At 36.2% G+C, this 13,242-nt stretch overlaps 1 long non-coding RNA gene across 14 annotated transcripts in view; it reads left to right on the top strand.

The window, feature by feature from the left end:
- LOC141421637 (uncharacterized) overlaps window positions 1–12,894 on the top strand; it is a 31,424-nt gene extending 18,530 nt beyond the window's left edge. Inside the window, exons 6-10 of one of the 14 annotated variants that reach the window (XR_012446275.1) lie at window positions 1,470–3,416; window positions 3,981–4,090; window positions 9,166–9,290; window positions 11,155–11,181; window positions 11,438–12,894. This is a non-coding gene — a long non-coding RNA (uncharacterized lncRNA). Of the gene's footprint in view, window positions 1–1,469; window positions 8,332–9,165; window positions 9,291–11,154; window positions 11,182–11,437 lie in introns of those variants that run through there. The other 13 variants (XR_012446266.1, XR_012446278.1, XR_012446268.1 and 10 more) reach the window with 13 other exon arrangements.
- The last annotated feature ends 348 nt before the right edge of the window (window positions 12,895–13,242 follow it).

Here is a 13,242-nt window from a genome sequence, read left to right on the forward strand (position 1 = left end):
TCCCAGTGTAAACCATGTGGCAACTTGGTTAACACTGATGAGAAGTCAGACTTCACAAGCACTCATTTTTGAGTTCTGTTCCATTTCTGGCACATGACTTATTCCTAGTCTTTGAAGATATTCCCATCCCTCCTTAAATTAATAAATAAATGTTTGAGCTGTGCCTGGCCTTTTTAAAACTAAAAACAGCTATTGACAACCAACCACAAATGTTCCATGACTCCTTAAGATTAAGGAAAAAATTCACTGGGGGGAAAGTAAGGCATGGTAAAATAGGGACAAGTAGCAGGGAACCAACATAAGCAAGAATATGGATGTGGGGTTATAAAATAAACTCTTGCACTAAAGGCACCTTGAAGAACATATGGGATACACTCATTCTAGCTCAAATCTCAAGAAGTTACAGCATATACTAAAAACAAGAACAATACACTTCCTCTGAACTTGTCCTTGTTGAATAGTCTGCCCCTACAATGAGTAATGACTGATGTATCAATACTTTCAGGTATAATATGCCCTTAAGTTATAAAATATAGAAGTCAATAAAATATATAAAGCCATGTCACAGGACCCTTTTATTTGTATGACTTCCCCAGATACAATGCTTTCATGCTTGGATAATGTCAAAATACTAAAAAAAAAAAAAAAAAAAACTACAGAAAGATTACAAGTTACCAGGGAACTAATATAAAACCACAAAATAGGTTTAAGCTAAGGTCTTTAACCTTTGTTGCTCCATGTAAAGAACCTTTTTGGTAAGAACTAACACTTCTGCCTTAACTTCCCAAATGCACTCCACTTGATGTACATTTATGTGCTGTTCTATGCATCACTACTTTCCTTCATTACCTAATAGAATCTTTGCCACAGTTTCCTCATAAATACTCTTAAAATTCTTTTGTCTGACACATTCAAGAATCATAAAACCCTTGGATAAAAGTCTTGGTTTTATTCATGTGAAAACCTTATTCCATTCCACTGACAGTAGTACAGAGCAGTTCATATAATGTTTAGTATCCTATAAGTTTGAGTGGTGCCTCAACTGATATTGCCACGTATTCATACAGCTATATTCTTACATTTAGCTCTTGCTGAGAAAAAATAAAATGCCACAGTCTGTTGTAAGAGGTTTTCAAAATTTCAGAGATATATAAGTATTCATTAGAAGACACTTATTTCCAAACTTTTCTTGGATGTATGGTTTTCAAACCATAATTGAAACTTAATATGACTAGAAAGGGCCACATTTTATTCTATGCTGATGATGTCACATTAGAGTTTACAGTGGTAAAGGCATGACAAGAAATCCATGTGATTTTCATTGTTTTCAGTTTGATGAATGCTATGTGCAGTCCTATGTTTCCCATTATGTGGTAAAAACATGAGTATTTACTTCACATTTCTGTCAAGAGTTTGGTTTGCATTTTGTGTGTTGTTATTGACAAGTATTATGTGTTTATTTTTCACAGGAATATGAATTTATACAGAGATACAGGTAATATTGTTTGTGTTATGTCACTTTGACACTGACTTTGGAATGTTTTCAGGAGTCCTCTCATGATAGTAAGTGTTCCCATACTGGACTGGGTACATGGACCTCAGTAAGTATTCAGGTAGTGTAGATGATTCCTAAAGTGATGCAATGAATTCAGGGATTTTCATATGCACAGATTGGGCGATATAAGTAACAAATACACTTGCCAGGATGTGTTTCTCAGAGACAGATCATGAAGTACAGTGATTCACTGAATCCTCAAGAGTAAAATTCTTCCTACATAGGTAAGTGCACACAAGATCCTAAATCACAAAATAGGACAATTTACATTCATGTACTGTTAAAGAAAAGGGGGATTCATAACCAACTTTATTTTTCCTGCATGTGCTGAGATGAGGAACAATGGCACCCTTATTAATTTTAATGAATATGGATTTGTAGTTTGTATAGTAAGGACATCTATGATCAATTTTGAAATTTAGAAAATTTTTTGATATTCTAGTTTATCATCATTTTGTTGGTTTGGCAAACACAGAAAGAAGTTCAAGAATTCTTCATGGTTGAAGTTCAGATATAGTGAGTATTCCAGAAATTCTGTAAATTCTTAGTTATTCCCTGAATCAAGGTATAGTTTAAGTCACCCATAATAATAGTTGAGGGAAAGAAAGGGGGAAAATGTGCTGTGGTAGAGCAAGCAGATACTTGCATTACTAATTTATATGCTTTCTCTTTTCTCACATTCCTTTTGCAAGGACACGGCAAGAATTTCAGGACTGTCGTTGGAGCACTGGTAATTGGTAAGAAGTGATTGTCATCTCATGTGACAGTATAGACCCTCTGATTTTAAATGTTCAAGTGGGTGAGGATGTTGTGCCTCATGTGGTATTGTCATATTTTCTTAATGATTTTTGTAAGGTATGTCTTAGCATAAAAGCATGAGAGGATGGCACATTCAATGCTTATGATCTCTTATCCTAAAACAAACATCTGAGGACTGTTTTGAGCACAACACATTTCCACCTTATTATACATGAAGCATTCAAAAGAAAATCCTCATATGCCTATAAAAAGATTACATGGACAATTAAGACTGTAGTCTCAATAGCAGTCAATGCATATTTCACACTGACTACTTCTAGAAGCACAAGTTACCAACATATCATTTTTAAGGGTCCATTTTACAGATACGGTTTGGGAATACTAGCAGGTATATGCTCAAGAGAGAAGAACTGTCTCACAAGTATTTTCCCTTGATACCTGAAAGACTTCAAGAAGTTTAGCTTGAACATTTAATGATACAATGACATAGAGAACCATGTTTGTCCCAAAATTTTCTCTAGAGCATTTCTCACAATATCCCTGACAGACAAACTGTCATCAAGTGGCAAATTCCTGACATCAAGTTGGTGGTGATAGGGGTCAAATCTTACCATACAATGTCTGACTTTCCTTTTTATAGATTAATATGAGATTGTCCCCAATACTTCTTGTCACTAATATTTGTTACAGGTGCTTAGATAGGAAATGACTGATCTCTTAATGTTTTTAGTGGCTTTGTATAGGTTTTATATGTTGGAAAAAATTCACATTATTTCTGTCCGTATTGGAGTGTGATTGTGTCTTGGATCATTATCTTTTTTCTAGGCCTTCAGAATTATTGTAATTTTAGGATATTTATTAGGCACTAGTAACAATTGGATGCAATTTCCAGACCTTAGATGTTAAACTTGAATTAACCTGGGAACCCATACAGTGTTGAATGGTATATCAACAGTCTCGGTGTTTATTTAAACATAGGTGGCCTGGTACAGCAAGTTGTTTCCTGAAACACACCTGAGCATGTTTTCTCACAGGAACTCTCAAAGAGAATAGAGCATTTTTTGGATCTAGAATTTCCTGACCAATCATTGCTAATAATGAGGTAGGTGATAAAGTGGTCCCACTACACATTAGACCCTCTGCTAGTCCATGTCCCTAAGATTACCAGGGTTTTATTTCTTGTAATTGCCATGTTTTTTTCTGTAATACAATGTATTTCCTGCCAAATGTACAGTTATCTGAACGTGCATCTAAATCCATGAAAGCCTTTCTGTTTACAGGAAAACATTTGAAGAATGTCTTTGCATTCTTATATTCCTCCCTATTTTTAGCCTGTATGTGGTGAAAGCATAAATATATGCCTCACATTTCTAGTCAATGCTATGATTTTATTGTATTGTTGCAGATAGATACTGTTGTTAATATTCACAGTGCTGGAGCCATTAGCATATTGTCCACCTCTGTGATATTGGTGAACTAATAGGATTAGGTATTTTTTTCTGACATATAATCACCCTTTTAAAGGTCTCTGTCTGTGGACACTGAGAATTATCCAGGTGGTGTACATGGATCTTCAAATGATTCAGTGTGCTATGATATATGTGAAAACACAGGGAGCTTCAGGTATTTATATAATTGACTTTCATGATGTCTTTTATGGAGACAGGACATATTGACACAGAATTAACAAAGTTCAGCTTGAACACTTCTGGAGTTTGTATGTATGCTTCTTTGGGCCTATAGAGAAGACAAAACTTCTGACTGTCAAAAACAAAGGTAAGTAATGACTGTCACCTTAAATCCTCCTATCATGAATTTTTATTGTCCTGTCTTGAATCAATACTGAAACTATGCTTATAAATTATAATGACTGAAGAGTAAGCATTTTAGTGGCATAAAATGTTATTTTGATCATATGAATATTGATAGAATGATTATATTTTCCTTTCTTTTCATTGCTGTGTTCTCATGAGCCCAGAAAGAAGCACAGTTATGCAGGTTTCCACACAAGAAATGAGAGCCCCTTATTCTTTTTTGATCAATGTCATATAAATGCACATATCTATGTACACGTCAGTGTCCCTTAAAAATGATTTTGTTCACTGCTCAGTGCAGGTGTCCTTGAAGAGCAATTGTATCCTGAAACATGTTTGTTTATATTTCTTTCAGATTTCCTACAGGGCCGCTAAAAAATCAGAAAAAATATTGATAGAGCATGATAATGTACAGATGAGTGATAAATTTGTTATAGGACATTACAGATGATATTATATACAGTATGCAGATAGGCAATTTTACTGGTCTTATTCTGGTGTCACCAAAGTTTTGTGCATGTTGACTCATTCCATATTCACTAGAGTGCAGGTATGAGGTGAAACCACATTCATTTTTTGGACTTCTCACTATTTTCACATGTATTTAATAAATCATTATAAGGCACTTCTGTTTCCCCCAAATTTTTTGCCATTCATGCCTTCATCCCTTGTAGCTATGTAATGTTTCTAGGAAGCACCTCATCTGATTGTATGGTTGCTGATAAACAACATATAATGCTCATCCACAAAAGTACCATGCAATTTTCATTGTGTCCATCCATTGATGTTCAGGGTAGAATTTTATAGTTTTCCTCTCTAGAGAGAGTGTTTTTACACGACTATGTGAGTGGACCTCTGTGAGAGTGCAGCTAGTATAGATGGATGATGAATTGATGCTTAGCAATTTTTGAATGTGTGGAAAGAAATTTGTAACTATTTTATTACATGATGCCTTTCTCAGAAGCAGATAAAATTTCCAAATTTACTCAGAAATCATCAAGACTAAAATTTATCCTAAATAGGCAATCATTGATATAAGCATAAATAATAATGCAGGATTTCGTGTCTTCATCTTCAAAGCTGAGGAATGAGGTTGCTCATAATCCGTCCCTTAACATGCTTTTGACACTCATGCTTTGATAATAATATTTGATCCCTAGAAATTTTAATGAATATGGAGTTTTATGTTTTCTCTGCCCAACAAATTTATGTTGAAAATTTCAGTGTTTTGAGATTTATGGTAACCTCTTTCATGGTCACTTTGGTGCTCTGCTCACACAGGAGTAAACTAAAGATATCTCCTAATGTTTCCAGTCTAGAAATAATAGAGGTTCCTAAAATTGTGTCAACTCTGAAGTAGGGCATGAATTTAGTTGCAGTTTAAGTGATTCTTTATAATGGTCAGGGACAAGGCAAGGGAAACAGGTCCTGATAGAAAATTATACCCTGAAAATGATTGTTTATGTTTTTGTTTTCCATTCGAGTAATAAGAACACAGTGAGTATTAGAGGATTGCAGGCAACACCTGATTATAAGTGGAAAACTACACATGAATGTGGAACCAAACTCATCATAAACATGCTTACAGGTGAGGAGGTGGTTTTCATGTGGTATTGCTATGTTACTCAGATTCTCACTGGAGATGATCTGTCTCCTGTGGTAATGCTTATAAGCAGTGAGTCTTCATAAGCAACAAACTTTTCACCCAAATACCTTGGTGCCACATGCCTCATCCCTAAGCATGGAGGACCATTCCCATCTCTCCTGAGTGTAGTGCATAAACTTCTGGTCTCCTAATACCAGGGCCACTGAGCTCCCCACAGGCAAAGACAATCTGAGACACATGACACAAGAACTTATATACCTCTGAAAAAAAATACCCAAGCATCAAGTTAACAGACCCCAGACATGTAACTCTCTTGGTAGAAAGCTTTTCCTAGTATCCATTTTACTTTCACCCTTATTGACAACAAGAAGCTAAAACATTAATTGCTTCCTTTCAGCATAATCCTCCCCTTATATTCCTCCAACATTACATTTAAACCAAGTCTGTAATTCTCTCAAAACTCCAGCCACTGATACCTTTCTTCATTTTACTACATAAGAGGAGTCGTCTTGAGTTTACTTCCATTTTCATTTAAGAGCTTGCTTTTTTTTTAAATTATAAATTGCCTAACAAGATTCTTTTATTAGGGATTTAAGTCATAATTGTGCCTTAGATTTGCTTATCTTAGGAAAAACGTTTAAACACATGCCTTTTGTACTATGCACTACAATTGCGAAGTTTCTATCCTAACTTTTTCAATGACCCATTTTTGCTCAAAAGTGCATTATTCAATGTCAATCAGTTTGAATGGTTCTTGAGGTTTTCCTTGCCATTGATTTCAAATTTTATTCATTATGGTCATCAGGATACAGGGAATTGTATCAATATTTTTGCTGACTTTTGCTGTATGATCTAGGTTTTGATCTATTCTAAAAAGTTCCATGGGTTTCTGAGAAAAATATGTTATATGGTGCCATAGGATGGAATATTCCCTTTCTGTTAAATTATTTTGTCTATGGAAATGTTTACTTTGAGGACATCTTTATTGTTATCTGGATGTTCTGTATATTAATGACAGGTGGATGATATTAAGAATTCTTAAATAAAACCAACTCCTTAAAATTGAGTAGCTAGAGAGATTTGAGCATGTTTCAGATGTGGATAATATGGTTTTCCTGTGCACACAGATACATAGCTTACATCATCTACATCAGCAAAAGATTTTAAGATTGCATTTCTCTGAAACATTTTGTTTGTATGCTTCCATGTCTATTTTTAAATAAAGCATTCAAATCACAATCATTTCTAGATTCCTTTAATCATATGCCCTTTTATTTTCAGCAATATCTTTCTTAGTATACAGACACATATTCCTATTATTCAGTAGATGGTTTGTCTTGTAAACTGAAAGTTTCTTCATTTCTTGAGCATCTTTCTCTAGTTGGAGTCCTTGCTTGGTTTGCCAACATCTCTACATTTGCTACTGTGATGTGAATTTCCAAATGCACCTGCATGTCTATCTCATAAGTATGAATAAGTGAGGCTACTTGTAAAGAAAACTTGACATTTATGGATAAAAGGCCACTTTTCTATTCTTCAGTGTGATCATGATGGATGAGCCATTGAACCATCTCAGTATCTGGATAAACCTGGATCATGATTAGGAGAAAAGCATGAGAATTTAGCAGCCATCATTACCAAAGGTGGAATAGCTACTTGGAAATGCTAAGTGGCAGAATCAGGGAGTTCTGTGGAGCTTGTTTCCATGGCCCCAAAGTGCCTCTACACAAATGAGTGTCTTTAAGTAATGGAAATTGTGAGAAAATAGGTCTCTTTCCACAATATTTTGTTACATACAACTCAATTTATCTTTCACATGGTGAAATTGTCACCCAGCAGAAAACCAATAAACAGTTTGCATCAAGTGGAATAAATGATAGCTTGATTACTAATTACTCTTTATCTGTGGGGAAGTTTTCACTTTTTGATATATTTAAATCATTTTCTTGAACTGTAAGAACTGCCTGAACTCAGTGAGCAAGCCACCACATATCATCTAAATATCTAGAACTATAATGAGGACACAGTTAAGCAAATGAGGATCTAGAGAAAGCTATTACTTTTGAATCAATGTCCTCTTGTAACTTATAATACTCTGAAATGATCTGCTTCTGTCTTCTAGACATGGAATAGATCAATCACTTGGGTCAGCATCATTTCATGAGTTGGGATTTTATTAAGGACTTTCTTCAGCAGAATGTAGCTCAACTAGTAGATGCTGTAAAATGTACAATGATGCTGGAGAATTATAGTTGTACAAGATGACAAGCACCATAGCAAACATATCCAATTGGGACTCAAGACAAGAAGTGACGAGTACTGAGAAAGGGATGGCACACTGGCCCACAGGATCCTACTCCATGTTGTTCAGTGACATGTTGTTCAGAGGTCCTCCTGGCTCTGCAGTCTGAAGGCAGAGTGTAGACAGAGCTTTCCTTATGATCCCTCCTTATCCAGGGGAAGCAAGTCAGGAGCTCCTGGTGCACTGAATTGTCCTCTGAGGTTGTGTGTGTGTGTGTGTGTGTGTGTGTGTGTGTGTGTGTGTGTGTTTGTGTATCCCCTAGCTTTGCTACAGGTTGGAGAGTGGGAGTTTCTTTTTTTTTCTTTTTTTTAAATTTTATTATTCATATGTGCATACAAGGCTTGGGTCATTTCTCCCCCCTGTCCCCACCCCCCCCTCACCACCCACTCTGCCCCCTCCCTCTCCCCCAAGAGTGGGAGTTTCCAAGATTCTTTGGTGGTGCTGTGGGGTATGAAGAAGGTATTTAAGAGAACAACCATTAGGTAGAGTCCACTGAGCAATGTTGCAGGAATTGCAAAGAAGAATACTTAAAAGACAGATGTCAGTAGCTGGTAATTTAATGAGAAAGACAGCCAAGAGAAAGGGATGAGGCAGCAGATTGGGAAGGAGGAGGGTGAACAGTAGATATACGGTTGATGGATTTGGCACTGTGATATTCCCGGAGGACTGTGGAGGATATCTCATCCTTCTGCAAGTCTGAGGGCCACCTGATGTCTAAACTCACATCATGGGTAGCTAGGTAATGGTCTTGTTGTTCCTCTGGGTTCTCTTGCATGCAAGTTTACAGAGATTTTTGGGGACAGACTGATCAGAAAAAAAAAGGGCTCTGTAGCTCAGGTCAGGGTATTGATCAGGGGACACAAGCAAGGGTGTGTTGCCCTATGCCTCTTCATGCATCACCAAAGGCTACAGAATCAGGTCAAGCACCAGGATAGGAAAATCATCTTTACAAAGTGCAGGAAAACTGCAAATGCAGTTTGCTGCAGACATCTAAAATGTCTAGGTTTGGTGGTTTAGCAGCATGAACAGAAGCAGTGTCCTGGGGGTCAGGTGGTAAACATCTTGTGTATGAAGCCCTTGAGCCTTGGAACTGAGAGTGAGGATGTCTGGGCTGTGCCACCACCCACAGGTTTCCAGAATAGGAAAGACAGAAGTTTGGCAGGCATGCTGCAGTTCTCCAGGGCATTCTAATATCATTTGGGAAGAACATGGATGGAGCTGAAATTACAGCAACCTGAGGCAGTAAGAACTGAGGTAAGCCTGCTTTGCTCACAGGTTCATGGTACCCAAAGTTACTTGCATCCTCTCAGCCCTGCCTTATGCCAAAAACGATGTGTGATGCATGGCCAGCAGGCAAGAGCAATAGGATGATTAAAATATATACAAATCATCAAGAAAAAGCCAGTGCTTATAATTTTTTTGTTTTGCTGACCTCAGGACCACATACTTGCTAGGCAGGCATTTTACCTCTTGAGCCACACAGCCAGCTCAAAAGCCAGTGCTTTAATAGTGTTCATACAGATACAGGTCAAACTGACAATTGTCTGCTCAGGATACAGATTTTTATTTAGAAATAATAAGAAATTATAAAACTGTCTTATATTTTAGGAAGATGACAGTGATCATAGATCATTTGAAATTGATCATTTTTACATTAATTTAGAGAAATAGCAGTTTTCATTAGGAAGTGATAAAATGGGCCTCCTCTTATTTTTCAACTTTAGGAATCATTATCTTCTGAAAAGTTAATGTAAAACTAATTTGAGCTCTTGGATGTGCTTTCACCGTGACCTAAACTAACAAGAATTGGTGTGTGAATCACTTGATACATTTCAGAAAATAAATTGTTTTCTCTTAAGCCTAGAGTTGACTGTGTATTTATTCAAACATAAACAGATTCCAAAGAAAAGACCCTGAAAGGTGCTGCACAATTAGTGATTACTAATGACTATATTACTGTTGTTCATCTAAAAAGCTTGAAGCCTTTTTTCCATATTGATGATGTGGCTACAATTGTTCATGTCATTTAGTTTTTGATGGATACTGCTGTGAGACATATATAGCCTTCTGTTTTGTTTTAATTTTAGATATACAAAGTGCAGTATTTTCTAGTTGAATGATATTTAAGATAGCTAAAAAGGCAACTAGTCACCAAGATAACGTTAGAAGTGTATCTTCTGCAAAAGCGGATCACATGACAAACCCAAACCGGGAGGGGGGAGGTATGCATAAGCATTTCTCATCACAAGGTAAGAAATTTAAAGTTTAACCACTGATGGAATTCCAAAGACATATCAGAATATATGAAAGCATACTCTTAAAAATAAATACCTATTAATAATTTTAGGTGAATCAGATATCTGAACATGATATTTAAAGTCATAAACTTATAAAGAAAAATTTAGGAAGGTGTCTTTGCAACCACAGGAAAGGCAAAGAATCCTCAGAGGGAATGCAAAAAGCACCTGATGTACAATGAAAATGATTATTGACATTCATCAAAAGTAAAAACTTCAGCTAGCCCATCAAAAGACATTATTAAGAAAATGAAAAGACAATGCACAGAATAGAAGAAAAAATTCACATGGGAGGAGTACCTGTATTTAGAAAGAACAAAATGTTCTGTTAATTAAGGGCAAACAACTAGTAAAAAGTGCTTAAAAATGAGGCAGTTCACAGACTATGAAGGAGGTCAAAATGTGCTCTGTGTTAGTAGGAAGGGTGAAGGAGACCCATGGTATGATGGAATCATCTACATCTTTATTGGAAAGCTGTTTACACAGGGGCATTTATTTATCAGAACTCATATCAATCATGTGCCTCTGTACTTTACCTTGCATATTAATTTTATCTCATGGAGCTGAAAGTGTTAAACATAGAAAACAATTGACAAGTATTGTTTCAACTTTTCTCAAACATAACTATTGTAACTACAAAGCATGTTTGGAACATAATTGTTATGTTCTTTAACTCAGATTTAATAGAAGCAAAAGGTCTTCAAAATATTCTGTAGAGGAGACACTGGTAGAAAAATAATAGCCCCTAATAATCTTTACACACTGATGTTGAAACTTTGCATGCACCTAATGAAGTTTCTTTCTTCATCCTTATTCCGTAGGTGACAAGATTGCATTGTGGAGATGGAGTAAGTACAAAAGGATACAGATTTAACAAATTGAGAATCAGAACTTAACAGACTAATTTGCTTTAGGATCACTCTCTTTCCTATTTCATCAATCTCTTTGGTCACATTATGCCCCAAATTAGCAGTATTTGTGAGAAATCTGTATGAAAAAGAAAACAATGCATGTATCTCCTCATTCTTGTAGAACTCTTTCCTTTTTTCTCCTTCTACCACACTAGGATGAATCTGAATTAATCTGCTTGTTCTCCATGTGCAGATATGCAGCATGATTGAAGGAGTCTGGGAAAGATGAAGACAAGGAAAGTTACAACTTACTATCATCCTTCAAGAAGCACATACACATGTGTGTCATTCTATTCTCTTTGTTCTCCTGAACTTTCATGCAGGCTCAGTTTGTCCAATCCATTCCTTGAATGTTAGTTCTGGAGAATCTTGAAGGTCTGTTTGATGTATGTATCATCTTACGACTGACCTGAGGCCTGTGACACAGTTGCTCTCAGCTCCAGGTGTGATTTGGGCACCTTGAACTCAAGATGTTTGAAACTGAATTCAAATTTTTCCTTATATGTGTGTGTGTTCTAGTAACTAAATGATACAGTTGTTTCTTCCTGAGAGTCTCCCTTAGCTTGGCACTTTGGATGTTGGTTTCTGGATTCTATGGATGCTTCTTGGGTAAGCAGTATTCATATAACTTCTTCCATTCACTCTTTGCTACTGCCTTCTTGAACAACCTCCCTGGGCCTCCACTGGTTTACTCAGTCATGGAGGCTTCTATACTGCAGTCAGTTGTTTCTGTCTTGAAACAACTGCTGTGTCCCCTTTCTTGCCACTTTCATCTCACTTTGCTCCTCAGATGCCACATTTCTTCGAGTTTTTTTCTGCAGTATCCCTGCTCAAATTCTGTTTCTTGTGTTGGCTCTCTGGCTTTTCTTCCTAATTTCTAATATGCTAGGGTATCCTGGACTAATCCTTCCTTATTATTGTTTGTTTGCACATAGCACCAGGTACACTTGACCACATTGCTTTGGTAACAACCAGTACATGCATCTCCAACTCTAACTCTGATACCTGTATTGAGGTTCTGAAGCCTGTTTTCATCTCCATATGAGTGTCTATTGGGTGTTTCAGATTTGATACTCCAGATGTAAACCCCTGGTCTACACCACCTGACACCAAAGACTCCGGACATAATTTGCAATCAGTCTATTTACTCCACTCCAGCCAATGATGTCACCTCAGATAAAAACATTGGAAGTCATTCTTGTTTCTTTCTTTTTCAAAACCTCATTTACTCCCAGCAATAATGAGGATATTTTGTCACTTATTCCTTGAAAGCAAAGTTTATCTCTAGCACTAACTTCCTTACCTAATTTCCCACTGTTTCTCATGGAAATTAGCAATAATTCATTGCTTTCTTCCATGTTTGACATCTTCAGCCTTTCCTCTTCAGAACAGCTGGAAACATCTTTTAAACATGAAAATCTGATTGTCATGCTTTTATGGAAAACCCACACAGAGCTTCAAATCATATTAAAAAATAAAATTCCCCCAAAGTCCTTACTAGCCCTATAGCATGAGCTGGTGTCTGTTTCTTAATCTAACCAAATATATAATGGGTATTGAAAATTTACAAACAATATTGTCTTTCACCAAAACTTGTAGAAAATATCTGTATAACAACTAATACCTATGAGTGATAAATTCAAATTTGTATTCCTTTGTGATCTCAGTTCATATCTGCTAATTCTGTTATTGTAGATAGGGATATGGCATTCAGGTAACCTTTGATATTTATTGAAGTCCACACTACTCTTGGAAATAAAAATAGCATCAGGGTATCTGACACAAAGAAGACAGTATTACAAATAGTTGTTACATTGATCACAGGTTGAAAAATTTGTTCATGTGTTAGATTGTCATTTGATGAAGGATGGACCCCTGATTTCTATATCAGAAAATAAACTTCTCAACATTATCTCAGGATTTGGGAATTAATATTTGTAAAATTGATGTTAAAACTTAACCTTCTCTTTTAACATTTTGTTTTGAAAATGCATCAGA

This window comes from Castor canadensis, chromosome 3, assembly GCF_047511655.1.
Source record: "Castor canadensis chromosome 3, mCasCan1.hap1v2, whole genome shotgun sequence".
In the NCBI taxonomy this organism is placed as follows: Eukaryota; Metazoa; Chordata; class Mammalia; order Rodentia; family Castoridae; genus Castor; species Castor canadensis.